This window comes from Mus pahari, chromosome 1 (genome assembly GCF_900095145.1).
Source record: "Mus pahari chromosome 1, PAHARI_EIJ_v1.1, whole genome shotgun sequence".
NCBI classification, from domain to species: Eukaryota; Metazoa; Chordata; class Mammalia; order Rodentia; family Muridae; genus Mus; species Mus pahari.
In genome coordinates, this window is record NC_034590.1 from 58,387,182 (window position 1) to 58,394,379 (window position 7,198).

Consider the following 7,198-nt stretch of genomic DNA (forward strand, 5'->3'; position numbering starts at 1 on the left):
TTCCTTCCTTCCTTCCTTCCTTCCTTTCGTTCTTTCTTTCTTTCTTTCTTTCTTTCTTTCTTTCTTTCTTTCTTTCTTTCTTTCTTTCTTTCTTTCTACTATTTCTTATTATCAAAACACCCATACTGTTACAAGATATTAAGAGATGTGATTGAATTTCTTTGTCTGTCCAATGTTTTCCCAAACTTAAAATTCACTCCATTTTTATATGCCATTTATAAATTAAATGTTTTTCCCCTATTCTCAATGGGGCCTGCAATCATTCCTCATATTCTATCCCAAGAGTCCCCAATGCTCCACTCACTGTTTGGCTGTGGGTGTCTGCATCTGAGTCAGCTGCTGGGTTGATCCTCTAGGAGGACATCCATGCTAGCTAGACTCCTGTCTGCAAGAATAACAGAGTTTCATTAGTAGTTTCAGTGATTTGTGCTTGCCCATGGTATGGATCTCAAGTTGAGCCAGTTATTGGTTGGCCACTCTCAGTCCATTCCCAATCTTTACATTTATTTCAGACAGGATAAATTTTGGGTTGAAAGTTTTGTGGTTGGTTTGATGACTATATATTTCCCCTGAGGTTCCTAGCTGGCTACAGATAGTAGCCTGTTCATGTTCCATATCAGCAAAGCTAAACATAGCTAAGTACACCCCAGTTATTGTGGACCTCCCTTAACCAAGGTCTGCTATGTCCTTAAGATTTTTTCTACCTCCCCACCCCTGCCAGTTTTATATTACCATTCATTCTCATAGCCATTTAGCCATCTCTCCTACCTTTCCCCTATCTGATCATGAACACCTTCAAATAAATTCCTTATCTTCTTTCCCCTCCAGTTGTTTCTATTTTCCTCCCCTATGACTATTTTATTTCCCTGCTAAATAATATCAGAGCATCAGAGCTCGTGCCTTTCTTCTTGTTTAGCTTCTTTGAATCTGTTGGCTGCCATTTTGTCCTATTAGAAAAGTCAAATGCTGTACTGAAACTTTTGAGTTTCATGAGGTCTCAATTATCAATTTTTATTTTTTGAGCCAAAGGCATTGGTGCTATGTTCAGAGAATTGTCTCCTGTATAAATATGTTCAAGGCTATTTCTCACCTTCTTTTCTATGAGATTTAGTGTATCCAGTTTTATGTTGACGTCCATGAACTACTTGGACTTGAGTTTTATGCAGGATGGTAAGTAATGGATCTATTTTTATTCTTCTACAAGTAGACATCTGGTTAGATCAGCAATATTTGCTGAAAATACTTTCATTTTCCATCGTGTGGCTGCTTTATTAAAAATCAACTGTTCATAGCTATATGAGTTTAGTTTTGGATTTCCATTCGGTTCCATGACCAACATTTTTGTTTCTGAGCCAATACTGTACAGTTTTTCACACTATTTCACTGTAGCACAGCTTGAGGTCAGGGATGGAAATTCCTCCCTAAGGTCTTTATTGTTCAGGACTCTTTTAGCTAACCAGGGACTTTTGTCTTCCCATAGGAGAATTATACTTTCAGTGTCTATAAAAATATGTTGGATTTTTGATGGGAAGTGCATTGAATCTGTAGATTACTTTTGGTAAGATGGCCATTTTTTACTATGTTAATCCTACCTATCCATGATCATGGGCAATCTTTCCATCTTCTCATATCTTCTTCAGTTTCACTATCTGGTGATTTTAATTTCTTGTCACATACAGCTTTCACTTGCTTGGATAGAGTTACAGCAAGATATTTTATATTATTATTAGCTATTGTTAAGGGTATTGTTTTTTTGTAATTTCTTTCTTGGCCCAACTATCATTTGTTTAAAGATGGCTATATTTTCTTTGAGGTAATTTAATTTTCTATCTAGCTACCTCAAGGAAGAAAGGTATTCTTCAGCTAGAGTAGTTCTCTGGAGGACTTTTGGAGGTAGCATATGTATAATAAAATATCCACAAATAGATACTTTGACTTCTTCCTTTTTAATTTATAACTACTTGATCTCCTTTAGAAACACCCATGGAGAGGTGTTTCATACTGGTTTGCCTACATGATCATGGTGCATAGTGCTTTTAAAACGTTCCTGGATTTGGTTTACAACTATTTTATTGAGTATTTTTTTCATTAATGTTGAAAAGAGAGATTGTTCTCAAGTTCTATTGCTTGGTTAAGACTTTTTGTGGTTTAGGTATCAGAATGACTGTGGAGTCACAGAATGATTTTGGCAGTATTCCTTCTATTTTCATTTTGTGAAATAGTTTGAGGATTAAAGATGTTAGCCCTTTTGGAGAGGTTGGTAATATTCTGCACTTAATCCACCTCTTCCTGGGATTTTGTTTGTTTGTTTGTTTGTTTGTTTGTTTGTTGTTGTTTGGGAGAATTTTAAACACTGTTTCTATTGGCTTAGTGGTTATAGGGATTTTTAAATAGTTTCCCTGATCTTGATTTAACTTGATAAATGTCATCTGTCAGGAAAATCACATATTTCATTAAGTTTTTCTAATTTTGTTTAATACAGGCTTTTGAAAAAATAATTAATGATTCTTAGAATTTCTTCACTCTCTGTCATGTCTACTCTTTCATTTATGATTATGTTTATTGAATCACATATCTCTGTCATTTGGTTAGTTTTGCTAAGGGCTTGTCTGTCTTGTTGATTTTCCCAAAGAAACAACACTTCATTTCTTTGATCCTTTGCATTGTTTCTTTGTTTCTAACTTAGTGATTTCAGCCCTGATTCTGATTATTTCCTTCCATCTACTTCTCTTTCATGTGCTTGCTTCTTTTGTTGTTGTTGTTGTTGTTTTGTTTTGTTTTCCAGAGCTTTCATGTGTCCTTTGAAATTGCTGGCATGAGAACTTTGTAATTTCTTGTGGAGTATTTAGTGGTATGAACTTTCCTGTTAACAACAGTTTTATTGTGTTTCATAAATATATTTTGCCTTTATTTTCATTTAATTCTAAGAGAGTCAATAATTTCTCTCTCTATTTTTTCCCAGACTTAGAAATCATTAAGTAAAGCATTGTTCAATTTCCATGAGAGTATATGGATTCCTATGTTTCTGTTTTTTTGAAGTCTAGCTTTAATTCATGGTGTTCTGTTAAGATACGAGGCATTATTTTAATTTTCTTTTACATGTTGAGGCTTCCTTTGTGATTGAATATATGCTCAGTTTAGGAGAAAGATATATGAAATGCTGAGAAGAAGGTATATTCTTTTGGGTTTTGGTAGAATAATCTTATTTTAATAATTATTTTATTTATTTACATTTCAAATGTGTCCCCCCTTCCAAGACCCACTCCATGAGCCCTCTACCACATCTTCTCTACTTGCCTTTAAGAATGTGCTCCCCCCCCAAACATACCCATTCCCACCTCACCCCTCTAGCATCCTGTTCTCTAGGGATTCAAGCCTCCACAGGACACAACACCTCTCTTCTAGCTGTGACCATAGGACACAGTCATCTGCTACATATGTAACAGGGGCGATGGACCAGCCCAGTATGCTCTTTGGTTGGTGGTTTAATTCCTGGGAATTCTGTGGATCCTGCGACTGGATACTATTATTCTTCCTGTGGGGTCCCAATCCCTTCAAGTCCTTCAGTTCTTCCCCTAATTCTTCCATAGAGTTCCCTGGGCTTAGTGCAATAGTTGGCTGTAATTACCTGCATCTATCTCAGTCAGTTGGGCATAGAGCCTCTCCGAGGTTAGCCATGACAAGCTCCTTTCTGCAAGCCCAACATGGCACCAGCAATAGTTTCAAGGTTTGCTTCCTGTGCATTGAATGTACCCCAATTTGGGCCAATCTCTAGGTGGACGTTTCCTTAATCTCTGCTCCATTTTTGTCCCTGCATCTCCTTTAGACAGTATCCATTCTGGGTCAAAAATTTTGAAGATGGATAATTGGAACCATCTTTCAACTAGGGCCATTTCTCTCTACTGGAGGTGGTTCCATCTCTCCATTATTTGACATTTCTTGTAAGGTCATTCTCACTGGGTCCTGGGAACCTCTTATTTCTCTAGAGTCTGTGGTTGTAAACATAAAAAAACAAAGGGGTCTTAAATTTAATTTAGTATCCTTGTGTTAAAGGAATTTAAAAGTCAAATAATATGAACATACAATTGGATTTGTTATGTATGCTACAAAATCATTTGAAACAGTATATATTTTCCCAGTAATTTACTTATTTAAACACATTACATCCTGAGCCCAAACTCCTTTTCTCCCTCTATCCTTACCCCACAAACAAAACAAAACATACAAACCTAAAACAAGACTGAGTAACTATTCTAATAGTTAATAAAATAGACTTTCAACCAAAACTAATCAAAAGAGACAGAAAAAGGCATTTCATACTTATAAAGGGGAAAACTACTAAGGTAATTCTCAGTTCTGAACATCTATGTCCCAAATGCAATGGCTCCCACATTTGTAAAAGAAACATACTAAAATATAAATTACACAATGAACAGCACATATTAACAGTGGGAGGTTTCAATACCCTGCCAACCATTGATAAGTAATCAAAAAAAAAAAAGAAAAAAAGAAAAAGAAAAAGAAAGAAAGAAAGAAAGAAAGAAAGAAAGAAAGAAAGAAAGAAAGAAAGAAAGAAAAAAATCTAACAAACATTAGGAGTCAAATGGTCCTAACACGTATCTATAAAATATTTCACCCATTGGTTTAAGTGCTTTTTGGGCATTCAAGAGGCCTCATTTGAGATTTTTCTGTTTTGCTTTGTAGCCCACTCATCAACTGGGTTATTTACTTTTCTGGAGGCTAAATTCTTAGCTCTTTCTGTATTTTGGATATTAGCCTTCTGTCAGATATCGAGTTAGTGACAATCTTTTCCTAATATGTATGTTGGTCTTAGTGAGAGGGTCCTTTGCCTTATAGAAGATTTTGAGTCTCATCTTTCAATGGTTAATTTTAAAGCCTGACCCACTGATGATCTGCTCAGGAAGTTATCCCCTATGCCAATGTATTTAAGGCTCTTTCCCACCTTCTTTTCTATCAGAAGTTGAAAATTGCTCTTCCTATCTCTGTGAAGAATTGAGTCGGAATTTTGATGAGGATTGCATTGAATCTGTCTGTAGATCACTTTTTGAAAGATGGCTATTATGCACATAAATAAATGTTCAACATCCTTAGCCATCAGGGAAATGCAAATGCAAATGACACTGAGATTCTACCTAGCACAAATCAGATTGGCCAAGACCAAAAATCTCAGGCAACAGCAGATGCTGATGAGAATGTGGAGAAAGTGAAATACTCCTGTATTTCCTGGTGGTATTGCAAACTGGTACAACCACTTTATAAATTGGAAATAGATCTAACTGAATACCCAGCTATAACATTTCTGGGCATATACTCAAAAGATTCTACACCATATTACAAAGACTCATATTCCAATATATTCAGGGTAGCCTTATTTGTAATAGCCAGAAGTTGGAAATAACAGATTTGTCCATCAACAGAGAACAGATACAGAAAATGTGGTTTATTTACACAATGGAATACAGAATACATGCACATACCCTAAAATGTTATACAACCAGGAAGGTTGTACTGAGGATGTTTCAATCCCACTTAGAAATGGGAACAACATAATCACTTGAGACAGAGAAAGAGAGAAACCTGGATCTGAGAAGGGAGGAGAAGGGAAACAGTGTAGGATAAGACTCAAGAAAGTCCCAGAAACCCTGGAGGCAAGAGATTGCCAGGATTCCTTGATGGTGAACTTAGCTCAAATGTCCAATGTGGATTCATGGAACCTGAAGAGTTCACATAGAGTAGTTGGACAGGGTTCCCACTGGAGGAATGGGGACACCAATTTACCTTAAAAATTTTTGAGCCAAAAATGTTCCTGTCTAAAAGTAATGCAGGGACAAAAAATGGAACATACACTGAAAGGAAAGGCCCATCAGTGACCATTCTAACTTGGGATCAATCTCATCATCAGGCAACAATTACTGACACTATTACTGATACTACGTTGTGCTTGCAGACAACAGCTTGGCATGGCTGTCCTCTAATAAGCTCTACTACAGTGGATTAAGACTAATGCAGATACATCCAACCACAGGACTGAGATCAGGCCCCATATGGAAGTGTTAAGGGAAGATTTGAAGGATTTGAAGGTCATAGAAACCTCATAGGAAGACTAAGAGTGTCAACTAACCTGGTTTCTGGGGAGCTGCTAGAGGCTAAGAAATTGATGAAAGAGCATACATGGGCTGCTTCAAGGCCCCAGTCACTTATGCATGAGAGGACTGCCTAGTCTGGCTTCAGTGGGAGAGGATATGACAAATCCTGTACAGACTTGATGCCCCAGGAAGCAAGATCTCTGGAGGTATGGAGCACCCTCTCTGTGGTGAATGGAATTGTGTTAGGGTGAAGATCTCAGAGAGGTGTAAGAGGGAAGGGGAAATATTTGCCATGTAAATAAATGAAATATGATAAAAAAAAATAGTTTTTTGTAATAGATATTAGAAACACTATTTTGAGCATAACATTTCATTTTTTTTTTGGTTTTTTTGTTTGTTTGTTTTCTTTTTTTTAATTATTTTATTAGATATTTTCTTCATTTACATTTCAAGTGCTATACTGAATGTCCCCTATACCCTCCCCCTACCCTGCTCCCCTGACCACTCAGTCCCAATTCTTGGCCCTGGTGTTCGGAACATATGAAGTTTGCAAGACAAAGGGGCCTCTCTTCCCAACTATGGCTGACTAAGCCATCTTTCTGCTATATATGCAGCTAGAGACTCGAGTTCTGGGGGTACTGATTAGTTCGTATTTTTGTTCCACCTATAGGGTTGCAGAACCCTTCAGTTCCTTGGATTTCTCTAGCTCCTCCATTGGGGTCTCTGTGTTCTATCCTATAGCTGACTGTGGGCATCCACTTCTATATTTACCAGGCACTGGCATAGCCTCACATGAGACAGCTATATCAGTGTCCTTTCTGGCATATGCAATAGTGTCTGCGTTTGTTGGCTGATTATGGGATGGACCCCCAGGTGGGGCAGTCTCTGGGTTGTCCATCATTTCATCTTAGCTCCAAACTTTGTCTCTGCAACTACTTTTTTTTTATTATTATTATTATTTTCTTTATTTACATTTCAAATACTGTCCCGAAAGTTTCCTATACCCCTCCCCCCACCTCTGCTCCCCTACCCACCCACTCCCACTACTTGGCCCAGGCCTTGCCTTGTGCTGGGTCATATAAAGTTTGCAA